The 13126-nt window shown below is 46.3% G+C and overlaps 1 protein-coding gene and 1 long non-coding RNA gene across 2 annotated transcripts in view; both read left to right on the top strand.

Annotated features, from left to right (window-relative positions):
• The first annotated feature begins 4212 nt into the window (after positions 1–4212).
• Positions 4213–13126, top strand: part of LOC124049017 — a 53894-nt gene continuing 44980 nt past the window's right edge. Inside the window, exon 1 of the long non-coding RNA XR_006841341.1 lies at positions 4213–4609. This is a non-coding gene — a long non-coding RNA (uncharacterized LOC124049017). The remainder of the gene's footprint in view (positions 4610–13126) is intronic.
• LOC124049016 (piggyBac transposable element-derived protein 4-like) overlaps positions 7793–13126 on the top strand; it is a 33209-nt gene continuing 27875 nt past the window's right edge. Inside the window, exon 1 of the transcript XR_006841340.1 lies at positions 7793–7943. The gene's annotated coding sequence lies outside the window, so the exon portion shown is untranslated. The remainder of the gene's footprint in view (positions 7944–13126) is intronic.

Here is a 13126-nt window from a genome sequence, read left to right as displayed (position 1 = left end):
TTGCCAGGAGGATTGTTAACACAGTGTCCAAGGAAGGGCCGGAAGTATACAGAATGGTGTCGTCTGCGTAGAGGTGGATCAGAGACTCACCAGCAGCAAGAGCGACCTCATTGATGTATACAGAGAAGAGAGTCGGTCCAAGAATTGAACCCTGTGGCACCCCCATAGAGACTGCCAGAGGTCCGGACAGCAGACCCTCCGATTTGACACACTGAACTCTATCAGAGAAGTAGTTGGTGAACCAGGCGAGGCAATCATTTGAGAAACCAAGGCTGTCGAGTCTGCCGATGAGGATGTGGTGATTGACAGAGTCGAAAGCCTTGGCCAGATCAATGAATACGGCTGCACAGTAATGTTTCCTATCGATGGCGGTTAAGATATCGTTTAGGACCTTGAGTGTGGCTGAGGTGCACCCATGACCAGCTCGGAAACCAGATTGCATAGCAGAGAAGGTATGGTGAGATTCGAAATGGTCGGTAATCTGTTTGTTGACTTGGCTTTCGAAGACCTTAGAAAGGCATGGTAGGATAGATATAGGTCTGTAGCAGTTTGGGACAAGAGTGTGTCCCCCCTTTGAAGAGAGGGATGACCGCAGCTGCTTTCCAATCTTTGGGAATCTCAGACGACACGAAAGAGAAGTTGAACAGGCTAGTAATAGGGGTGGCAACAATTTCGGCAGATAATTTTAGAAAGAAAGGGTCCAGATTGTCTAGCCCGGCTGATTTGTAGGGGTCCAGATTTTGCAGCTCTTTCAGAACATCAGCTGAATGGATTTGGGAGAAGGAGAAATGGGGAATGCTTGGGCGAGTTGCTGTTGGGGGTGCAGTGCTGTTGACCGGGGTAGGAGTAGCCAGGTGGAAAGCATGGCCAGCCGTAGAAAAGTGCTTATTATCAGTGATGACAGTGTTTCCTATCTTCAGTGCAGTGGGCAGCTGGGAGGAGGTGTTCTTATTCTCCATGGACTTTACAGTGTCCCAGAACTTTTTTGAGTTAGTGTTGCAGGAAGCGAATTTCTGCTTGAAAAAGCTAGCCTTGGCTTTTCTAACTGCCTGTGTATAATGGTTTCTAGCTTCCCTGAAAAGCTGCATATCACAGGGGCTGTTCGATGCTAATGCAGAACGCCATAGGATGTTTTTGTGTTGGTTAAGGGCAGTCAGGTCTGGGGAGAACCAAGGGCTATATCTGTTCCTGGTTCTAAATTTCTTGAATGGGGCATGTTTATTTAAGATGGTTAGGAAGGCATTTAAAAAAAATATCCAGGCATCCTCTACTGACGGGATGAGATCAATATCCTTCCAGGATACCCCGGCCAGGTCGATTAGAAAGGCCTGCTCGCTGAAGTGTTTCAGGGAGCGTTTTACAGTGATGAGTGGAGGTCGTTTGACTGCTGACCCATTACGGATGCAGGCAATGAGGCAGTGATCGCTGAGATCTTGGTTGAAGACAGCAGAGGTGTATTTAGAGGGGAAGTTGGTTAGGATGATATCTATGAGGGTGCCCGTGTTTAAGGCTTTGGGGAGGTACCTGGTAGGTTCATTGGTAAATTGTCTGAGATTGAGGGCATCAAGTTTAGATTGTAGGATGGCTGGGGTGTTAAGCATGTTCCAGTTTAGGTCGCCTAGCAGCACGAGCTCTGAAGATAGATGGGGGGCAATCAGTTCACATATGGTGTCCAGAGCACAGCTGGGGGCAGAGGGTGGTCTATAGCAGGCGGCAACGGTGAGAGACTTGTTTTTAGAGAGGTGGATTTTTAAAAGTAGAAGTTCAAATTGTTTGGGTATAGACCTGGATAGTAGGACAGAACTCTGCAGGCTATCTTTGCAGTAGATTGCAACACCGCCCCCTTTGGCAGTTCTATCTTGTCTGAAAATGTTGTAGTTTGGAATTAAAATTTCTGAATTTTTCGTGGTCTTCCTAAGCCAGGATTCAGACACAGCTAGAACATCCGGGTTGGCAGAGTTTGCTAAAGCAGTGAATAGAACAAACTTAAGGAGGAGGCTTCTAATGTTAACATGCATGAAACCAAGGCTATTACGGTTACAGAAGTCGTCAAAAGAGAGCACCTGGGGAATAGGAGTGGACCTAGGCACTGCAGAGCCTGGATTCACCTCTACATCGCCAGAGGAACATAGGAGGAATAGGATAAGGGTGCGGCTAAAAGCAATAAGAATTGGTCGTCTAGAACGTCTGGAACAGAGAGTAAAATGAGGTTTCTGGGGGCGATAAAATAGCATCAAGGTATAATGTACAGACAAAGGTATGGTAGGATGTGAATACAGTGGAGGTAAACCTAGGTATTGAGTGATGAAAAGAGAGATATTGTCTCTAGAAACATCATTGAAACCAGGAGATGTCATTGCATGTGTGGGTGGTGGAACTAATAGGTTGGATAAGGTATAGTGAGCAGGACTAGAGGCTATACAGTGAAATAAGCCAATAAACACTAACCAGAACAGCAATGGACAAGACATATTGACATTAAGGAGAGGCGTGCTTAGTCGAGTGATCAAAAGGGTCCAGTGAGTGGAGAGGTTGGTTAGGGCGATTTTAGACAGCTAGCCAGGTCATCGGTAGCAAGCTAGCATAGGATGGAGGTCTGTTGTTAGCCACCTCTTGCATTCCGTCAGTAGATTAGTGGGGTTCCGTGTGGTAGAGGGGATTAATCCAAGGTCCTGGAGTGGCCTAGCCAGTCTCCAGACCTGAACATCTTTGGAGGGAGCTGAAAGCCCATATTGCCCAGCGACAGCCCCGAAACCTGAAGGATCTGGAGAAGGTCTGTATGGAGGAGTGGGCCAAAATCCCTGCTGCAGTGTGTGCAAACCTGGTCAAGAACTACAGGAAATGTATGATCTCTGTAATTGCAAACAAAGGTTGCTGTACCAAATATTAAGTTCTGCTTTTCTGATGTATCAAATACTTATGTCATGCAATAAAATGCAAATGAATTCCTTAAAAATCATTCAATGTGATAATCTGGATTCTTGTTTTAGATTCCGTCTCTCACTGTTGAAGTGTACCTATGACAAAATTACAGACCTCTACGTGCTTTGTAATTAGTAAAACCTGAAAAATCGGCAGTGTATCAAATACTTGTTCTCCCCACTGTATAACCCAAATGTTATGCATATCCTTGTTAAATTTGCAGTTTATATGTTGTACTGTAAGTCAGTTGTCAATGTGTCCAGGAGAGGACAGCATATCTCACTGAAAGCACCAATGACCCAATGGTAAAAAGCAATGTCTGGATTCACCAATCAGAGGTTGAAACAGGGTGAAATCCATGATGACGTGTTATTAGCATCTTCAGTGGGTGTGGTTAAAAGGTCTTTTCAAATGACACCTTGCCTCCTCAGACTCATTTTCTGTCCAATCCCAACTAGAGTCTTACAGGGTTTTGCATTGTGCCTGAAAACCAACTGGCTTATAAAGAACCGTATCTAAGGACGGAGAGAGAGGGAGGGAGTGTGTACTCTCAGAGCAGCTGGCGTTGCTAGGCAACAGAGTGGAGGAGATTTTTTTTCTTCTCTCCCTCTCTCCAGCCCTGTAAAATAGAGAGCTCCTTATGACTAACTAATACCTGCTGCTGTGATATTGTAATCTCTCTAAAACACCACTCTGCTTTTAGAGGTATGATCTGGCATTGGGGAGGGCTGAGAGGGCACTGTTGCTTATTGGTCAGTCAAGGTGAAGGTGAGTTTTGATTGGTCTGTCCTGGTTAGTTTTGGTTTTTCCATTGGCCCATGTCCTCCAGTACTTTAAAGTAAAGGTCTTTTAGGAGTCCAAGCAGAGCCAGGAAGCACACATCTCACTATACCAAACCTAGGTTGAGGACAGGTGACATAGCAGTTCAAAAATAAATGCATGAAGGAATAGAAAGAAAAGAGTGAGGGACGTATGTCAGTGATTGAATGGGGGGAAGAAAGGAATGATGAATCATGGCTAAGAGGATGGAAGAAGGAGCAGAGTTAAGTGATCCAGGGCAGGAATACATCAACCCAGTATACTCAGATCATGCCTTTCTCTATTCTAAAAAATAGAGAGGCGAGTGAGAGAGATGGAGAGAGCGAGACATGGGTGTGAAGGCTGCTCAGGGAGGACTGCAGGGAGGAGATGCGTGAAGAGGAAACGTTCATCCATGATGCAATCATTTACACATCAATGAGCTGAGATTTACACAGGCAAATGATATGAATGCTGACAACCTTCAGTGGGTTTGTGTGTGAATTTTTGTGAGTGGAATAAAGAGGAGGGATGCGGACTGCACGGAGCATGCGCGTGCATCTGTGAGAGACAGGGAAGGGAGAGAGAGAGAAAGGCTGAGAAGTAGGGGAGGGAGTTTGTCGTGATAGAGAACCTGCGAGTGCTACTAAGGAGGAGAGAGCGCGAGAGAGAGCGGGAACACAAGCGAGTAACTGAGAGATGGTGTGTGTGTGTGAGAGAGCCTTAGTTCGTCTGACTCTCGGAGCTGTAGACTGGACCAACCATTTAGCCTTTGGACGCTCACGGCGCACACACACGTAGGCACACGCCACTGCCGCGTCACCCTTGCCGGCCGGTGATGAGAGGGAGGATACAGTCGTTTTGAGACAAAGGGGGAACTGCCTTTGAGGTAGGGAGCTTTTTTACCCTATGCACCACTAGTGTTGTGCCACTGTCTCAGTGGGAATTCTTATTGCCATAACCTTCTGCAAAATGTAGCATATGCATTTCTGCATGTGTAACGCTCTCACCACAGACTCGGATAGATCAGTATTGGAACAATGGTGCAAAGAACATCTCTGTAAACAAACTTGTATGGTATTGACTTGGTTTACACTAAACACACACACACTCAGAAACTACAGTAGATGTCAGCCATGACACTCCTCCTCAATCCACTGAACAGGAATATATCAGGACTAATCAGGTGTGTGTGTGTGTGTGTGTGTGTGTGTGTGTGTGTGTGTGTGTGTGTGTGTGTGTGTGTGTGTGTGTGTGTGTGTGTGTGTGTGTGTGTGTGTGTGTGTGTGTGTGTGTGTGTGTGTGTGTGTGTGTGTGCGTGTGCGTGTGCGTGCGTGTGCGTGTTTGCTTGCACACTTACATGCATATTTGTGATTTGTGCCCATGGACTTGGTTGCGTGGGCGATGCTGCTGTGTTGCAGAGAGAGAGAGAAGTGTCTGTCTGCTGCGTGCTCCTCCTCAGCTCTACTCTGCTCTGCTGCTTTGAGAGAGACTGCTATGACTGGGACTGCAGCTCTGAAACACTCTGGGTTAGGCTGGGCCAGACTGAGTAGCTACGTTAGGCAGGACCATGGCTAGATGGAGCTGGGAAGGCCTGTGGAGAGCTTGGATACATGGGTCTAGAGTCTATAGGACACCATGCAGGCTTTTGTGCTTCTGTATAGGGCTAAATGGGGCTAGTCATGGCAAGGCAGTGCTGTGTGGGATTTGGCAGGGCCATATACCACTTGGCCTCGACTGGCTAGTGCCAGCACGGCTGTGGAGGGAGAGGAGAGGATAGGCTGGGTAAGGCTACCTCATGACTAGGGAGGTAGGCTGGGGAGGTAATTTCAGGGTTGAATATACTTGAGCAGATATGGCCAGGACCAGGCTAAATGTTCTGATAGTGGATGACTAAGAGGGATTCTCTGTGTGTGGGTGGTTTTATGTGATGAGCTTGTATTACCTTCAAAATCAAGCTGCTTTTTACAATGACACGTGTAGGGTGACAGGGTGACAACTGGCCTTGACCAGGAGCCCCATAGGACGGTGCACAATTGGCCCAGCGCCATCCGTGGTAGGGGAGGGTTTGGCCGGTGGGACTTTCCTTGGCTCATCGTGCTCTAGCGACTCCTTTTGACAGGGCCAGGAACCTGTAAGCTAACTCCGATCGTCAATTTAACGGTGTTTCCTCCGACACGTTGGTGCGACTGACATCCAGTTTAGAGAGCAGTGTGATAAGTAGTATGTGGCCAGGTGGGTCATATTTCAGCGAATGCATGACTCGACCTTCGCCTCTCCCGAGCCTATTGAGGAATTACAGAGAAATTCCGGGAGAAAATGGGGTAAAAAAAAAATAGGCTTGTGGCCATACCACCCTGAACACACCTGTTCAGGGTCGGGCCTGGTTAGTACTGGGACAGGAGACCGCCTGAGAATACCATGTTCCGTAAGCAAAAAATATATATAAAAAAGAGAAAGGGTCACATGATGAGACAAATGGAGGAAGAGAGAGCACCCCACAGGCTGTGTTGGTATAGTAGTGTCTCAAGGCCACAGGGTGGTAAAGGTGGTGTTATTGAGGTTGACATTTGGCACATTGGATGTTGCAGCTAACAGACCTCAGGCTTTTTCCTACTCTCACTCTATTCCAGTCCATCTGCAATGAGGAAGGCTTTCACTGGGTTTCACTTTATCACAACCATCACGGACTGTGTCCCAAATGGCACCATATTACCTATATAGTGCACTACTTGGGTTCGGGTCAAAAGTAGTGCACTATATAGGAAATAGTGTGCCCCACCTCCCACAGACGATACCGCAGGTGAAGAAGCAGGATGTGGCGGTCCTGAGCTGGTGTGGTTACACGTGCTCTGCTGTTGTGATGACTGTTGGACATATTTCTCGAAAACAATGTTAGAGGCGGCTTATGGTAAAGAAATGAACATTCAATTCTCTGGCAACATTTCTGGTGGACATTCCTGCAGTCAGCATGCCAATTGCATGCTCCCTCAAAACTTGAGACATCTGTGGTATTGTTTTGTGTGACAATACTGCACGTAATGATCATGCTATTTAATCAACTTTTTGATATGCCACACCTGTCAGGTGGATGGATTATCTTGGCAGAGGAGAAATGCTCACTAACAGGGATGTAATCCAATTCGTAAACAAAATCTGAGAGAAATAAGCTTTTGGGATAGAACAACAAGGACTGTATCTAATAATGACCTAATAACCACATATTACATAGTAACACTACATGAATGACTAGCATGTCAATAGCACAGTAAGTATAACAGTAAGGACTGTATATTATTGTTGTTGTGTGTTTCTTTGCAATAGCCTACTATCTATATATTATACGGATAGTAGGCTATTACAAAGAAACACACAACAGCAAGGACTGTATTTAAATATTTAGGAAATAGGAAGTAGTAAAGAGTGACTAATCATTGCACACAATATTAGTAGTAACATAATAATAACAAGAATGAAAACGTACATAGAATACTATTACTCTAGCACATACTGCAATGATAACAACAGATACAACAACTTACTTTGTTTTCACATCCCATGCACATACAGTATGTCCATCCACGCACTGACACTGGAGAAAACACAGTTCAGGCCCAGCTAATACTTTACACTTGAAAGAGCATGCAATGGACCTGACTGGCAAGTGCTGGATTAGCTAGGAGCATCTGACCTATCACAGGATGCATCAATGTATTGACAGAGTGTGGAGTGCATCGGGACTGTTTGATTGGCTGAAAACACAAGCTGGAGTGGATCGATATCTGTCACTTGAGTGGGAGAGTTAGATAAGGCTGCGCCAGACAAACGTAAACAGCACGCTGGAAATTAGTCCCACAGCGCCCTCTGCAGGGGGATTCTGTAACAGTTCTTGAAGCTGGTTCCTTACAGCCCGACTGGCTGGTTTTCGGATCGTGTGTACAATTGTCTGGCTGGTTTGATTCCTCTAGGACTGAATCCTCTAGGTAGAATGTTGTTCTGATTGTCATATTTAAAAATATATATATTTGTGTTTTACCCCCTTTTTCTCCCCAATTTCGATCTTGTCTCATTGCTGCAACGCTCCAATGGCTCGGGAGGTGAAGGTGGAGTCATGCGTCCTCCAAAACATGACCAGCCTGACCACGCTTCTTAACACCCGCCCGCTTAACCCAGAAGCCAGCCACACCAATGTCGGAGGAAGCACCGTTCATCTGACGACTGAGGTCAGCCTGCAAGGTGTCCGGGTCTGTTGTGACGCCTTAGACCGCTGTGCCACTCAGGAGGCCCCCTGTTTGTCTTTTTGTAGACGGATGTGATGGTTTGTTGGCTGGTTGGATGTCTGATTCTCTGGTCTTAAACCTCTTAAGAATCGCCAACCTTTTTTTCAATTTTCCCCTAAAATGACATACCTAACTACCTGTAGCTCAGGCCCTGAAGCAAGAATATGCATATTCTTGGTACCATTTGAAAGGAAACACTTTGAGGTTTATGGAGATGTGAATGGATTGTAGCAGAATATAACACAATCAATCTGGTACAAGATAATACAAAGAAATGCAAGGGAAAGGCGGTGGCCCGTTCCTGTAGGTTCATGCTCTACAACATCCGCAGAGTACGACCCTGCCTCACACAGGAAGCGGCGCAGGTCCTAATCCAGGCACTTGTCATCTCCCGTCTGGATTACTGCAACTCGCTGTTGGCTGGGCTCCCTGCCTGTGCCATTAAACCCCTTCAACTCATCCAGAACGCCGCAGCCCGTCTGGTGTTCAACCTTCCCAAGTTCTCTCACGTAACCCCGCTCCTCCGTTCTCTCCACTGGCTTCCAGTTGAAGCTCGCATCCGCTACAAGACCATGGTGCTTGCCTACGGAGCTGTGAGGGGAACGGCACCTCAGTACCTCCAGGCTCTGATCAGGCCCTACACCCAAACAAGGGCACTGCGTTCATCCACCTCTGGCCTGCTCGCCTCCCTACCACTGAGGAAGTACAGCTCCCGCTCAGCCCAGTCAAAACTGTTCGCTGCCCTGGCCCCCCCAATGGTGGAACAAACTCCCTCACGACGCCAGGACAGCGGAGTCAATCACCACCTTCCGGAGACACCTGAAACCCCACCTCTTTAAGGAATACCTAGGATAGGTTAAGTAATCCCTCTCACCATACCCCCCCCTAAGTTTTAGATGCACTATTGTTAAGTGACTGTCCCACTGGATGTCATAAGGTGAATGCACCAATTTGTAAGTCGCTCTGGATAAGAGCGTCTGCTAAATGACTTAAATGTAAATGTAAATGTAATGTATTATTGATGTATTATTCCAGCCCAGGTGCAATTTCGATTTTGGTGTACATCAGTGTACGTGAAAAGTTTTAGACTGATCCAATGAACTGTTGCATTTCGGTTCAAAATTTTGTATCAAAACTGCCCAAATGTGCCTAATTTGTTAATTAATAACTGTTCATGTTTAAAATTGTACACTCTCCTCAATCAATAGCATGGCATTATTGCACTGTAATAGCTACTGTACATTGGACAATGCAGTTAGATTAACAATAATTTAATCTTTCTGCCAATATCAGATATGTCTATGTCCTGGGAAATGTTCTTGTTACTTACAACCTCATGCTAATCGCATTAGCTTACTTCAGTGCAACACAACCGTCCCATGGAAGGGACACCGATCCCGAAGAAGCAATGTTGAATGAGATGTCTCACCTACAGTATCTATCTGTCCATCTGTCTCTTTTCCTGTTATATGAGCTGGGTGGTTGTCTGGTTGGATATCTGTCTGTCTGGTTGACAGATCCACAGGCTGGCCGGTTTGTCTGGCTTGCGTCCTGCCTGGTTGGTGGCATGGCTGCTTGTGGCTGATTGTCTGGCTGTTGGTCTGTCTGTCAGGGGGGATGCTGTATGTGTGAGCCAGCTGGATGGTTGACAGACAGTCATCCAATGGTAAGTGTAAGTGATTTGCACAGCGGTGTGTGTGTGTATGTGAGGATTAGGAAATCCTCCCCTGGAAGGTTCAGTTTAATAACCCAAACACATTAATAGTTCAGGAATAAAATAATAATAATAGCATAGATAAAACAAACACTTGTGTTCTTGGCTTTTGGTGTTATTGTGGCTTGGTTCATGTAGTTTGAAGACCCTCCAATCAGAGGTCACTCAAGGGCCAAAGCCATTTTGTCTGAAAAGCTTTTAGAGAGACTGTAAATTGATGTTCTGACAAGCTTGGCTTTCAGAAACATTTTCCTCATTATACACTTTGATAATGAAACATTTCAGAGAGGAATCTGTATCACAGAAGAGTGAGAGTTAGAGAGAACATGAAGAGGGAGAGGGAGACAGAACATGAAGAGGGAGAGGGAGACAGAACATGAAGAGGGAGAGGGAGACAGAACATGAAGAGGGAGACAGTACAGGGAGAGGGAGACAGTACAGGAAGAGGGCGAGGGAGACAGAACATGAAGAGGGAGACAGAACAGGGAGAGGGAGACAGTACAGGAAGAGGGAGACAGTACAGGAAGAGGGAGACAGTACAGGAAGATGGAGAGGGAGACAGAACATGAAGAGGAATACAGAACGTGAAGAGGGAGACAGTACAGGAAGAGGGAGAGGGAGACAGAACATGAAGAGGGAGACAGAACAGGGAGAGGGAGACAGTACAGGAAGAGGGAGACAGTACAGGAAGATGGAGAGGGAGACAGAACATGAAGAGGGAGACAGAACAGGGAGAGGGAGACAGTACAGGAAGAGGGAGACAGTACAGGAAGAGGGAGACAGTACAGGAAGATGGAGAGGGAGACAGAACATGAAGAGGGATACAGAACGTGAAGAGGGAGACAGTACAGGGAGAGGGAGAGGGAGACAGTACATTGAATTCAGGCATCCTTTTAAAGCAATGCACTACAGGTTGCTGTTGTCTAGGTGGATATGTTGCTTTTTATATCTCGAGATATTGCAGTGCCTGGGCGGGGTAAGTGCCTCGCTTAGGCGCTCAACAGGACCACTACACCCCACTAGGGATTTCAAACGGTAGCTTCCCAACCTCCAGCCCTATACCGGCCTGGACGTCACATCAGCTCGTCGGCCGGCCCTCTCTCGTTCTGTGTCTTTCCACAGAGCTGTGTGTAAGCAGGTCTGAGAAGTGTTTCTGTGTTCTCTCATCAACTCCCAACACACACACACACACACACACACACACACACACACACACACACACACACACACACACACACACACACACACACACACACACACACACACACACACACACACACACACACACACACACACACACACACACACACACACACACACACACACACACACCTCCCTGAGGGGAAGGAGTGTTTAGAGGGAGTCATGAGGAGACGTGTCCACTGGAGGGTGGCTAATTTCAGCAGGCAGGGACAGAGGCAGCATCAGTGTTCCCTTGAGTCAGCTGTCACTTCAGACTGGCCTAACTCTGCCCTGGATCCCTAGCTCCATGCAGTTGCAGCCACAGTCACAGCCCCATCCCCTCTTTACTGTATGACAGGCCCTGGGGAGGAGGCTATGCCTGGACACACATGTCATTATGTGAGACTGGCAGTTATGACATTGTGTTTCTTATGTCCTCCTGTACTGTCGTCTTAGGAAAGTCATTTGCTCTGTAGCCCTGGTAGATGCTAAAAAAATTGAATTTGGGGTGTTGAAAACATGTACACTACAGTTCAAATGTTTGGGGTCACTTAGACATTTCATAGTAAATTCATAGTATTTCAAAGGCTACATGCGAGAAATTGCAAAAAAACTGAAGATCTGGTACAATGCTGTATACTACTCCCCTTCATAGAACAGTGCAAACTGGCTCTAACCAGAATAGAAAGAGTAGTGGGAGGCCCTGGTGCACAATTGAGCAAGAGAACAAGTACATTGGAGTGTCTAGTTTGAGAAACAGACACCTCACAAGTCCTCAACCGGCAGCTTCATTAAATAGTACCCACAAAACACCAGTCTCAATGTCAATAGTGAAAAGGCGACTCCGGGATCGCCTTTTTCTTAGCAACTCTGCCTAGAAGGCCAGCATCCCGGAGTCGCCTCTTCACTGTTGACGTTGAGACTGGTGTTTTGCGTGTACTATTTAATAAAGCTGCCAGTTGAGGACTTGTGAGGTATCTGTTTTTCAACCTAGAAACTCTAATGTACTTGTTCTCTTGCTCAATTGTGCACCAGGGCCTCCCACTACTCTTTCTATTCTGGTTAGAGCCAGTTTGCACTGTTCTGTGAAGGGAGTAGTATACAGCGTTGTACCAGATCTTCAGTTTCTTGGCAATTTCTCGCATGTAGCCTTTCTTGCAATAGCCTTCATTTCTCAGAACACTTTGGACACTTTGGATTGTGCAGTCAGGAGAGTGTGTGGAGGTGAAGTGAAGAGCAAAGAAAAAGTAAGGAAAGGAAAATGGGGGAAGGAGTGGAAGTCCTCTGGGTCTCCTCCTGGTCCAGGGAGGGAAGGTGCTGGAGCTATTGTCCTGGCAACAAGCCCACTAGCAAGATAGGGACAAATTCGTAAAGGGAAACTGACAGACCATAATGGCTTCTTGCTGTTGCAAGCCTCACTTGTTCCAAATCAATTTCACCCAACAGAGATGTAAGGCGGAGGTGGCAGAGATGTGCAGAGCACCTTACTGTACACACGCTAATGGCTTGTCATTGGCCAACACGCATAGGCCTAAAGGCTGGAACATGCTTCCTGGCATCCATGTGACTTGATGGTCAGCTGTTATGTCCATCCAGTATCTTAACGCTCTTATGGTAATGACCACTTCACTGACATGCTCACCATATTGCTATACATCAACTCATGGAACAATTCAATTATGAAATATGTAAATGTGATATAAATCATTTACAGGGAACAATATTATGCTAGCAGAGTGAATAGTGTTTGCGTATGCACATAAACCTGTTATTACATCCACATTGTTGTGTTATGGTTACACAACAGTCATTTCCGTAACTCCATGGTCCTTGTGCAGGAGGAATTCTTGCTCCTTCCAGCTTTGTGACATAGAATGGACATGCCACATGAGTCACCAGAGGCTGGGTTGCCAGAGTGGGACTGTGTTGTAGTGACAGGTTTTCTAGATTGGGGATGCTGGAATATATGTTCTCATTTAGCAGATGATCTTATCCAGAGTGACTTACAGGAGCAATTAGGGTTAGGTTCTTTGCTCAAGGGTAAATCAACATATCTTTCACCTAGTTGGCTTTGGGATTCGAACCTGCCCCCTTTCGGTTACTGGCCCAGCGCTCTTATCCACTAAGGTCCCTGCCACCCCAAACATATACACTACTAATAATGATGCGTGAGAAAGTTACAGACGCACAAATAAACATACCCCCAAGATATGCTAACCTCTCATCATTA

The sequence above is a fragment of the Oncorhynchus gorbuscha genome, linkage group LG11, assembly GCF_021184085.1.
Source record: "Oncorhynchus gorbuscha isolate QuinsamMale2020 ecotype Even-year linkage group LG11, OgorEven_v1.0, whole genome shotgun sequence".
Lineage (NCBI taxonomy): Eukaryota > Metazoa > Chordata > Actinopteri > Salmoniformes > Salmonidae > Oncorhynchus > Oncorhynchus gorbuscha.
This window is presented reverse-complemented; position numbering and strand designations above follow the sequence as displayed.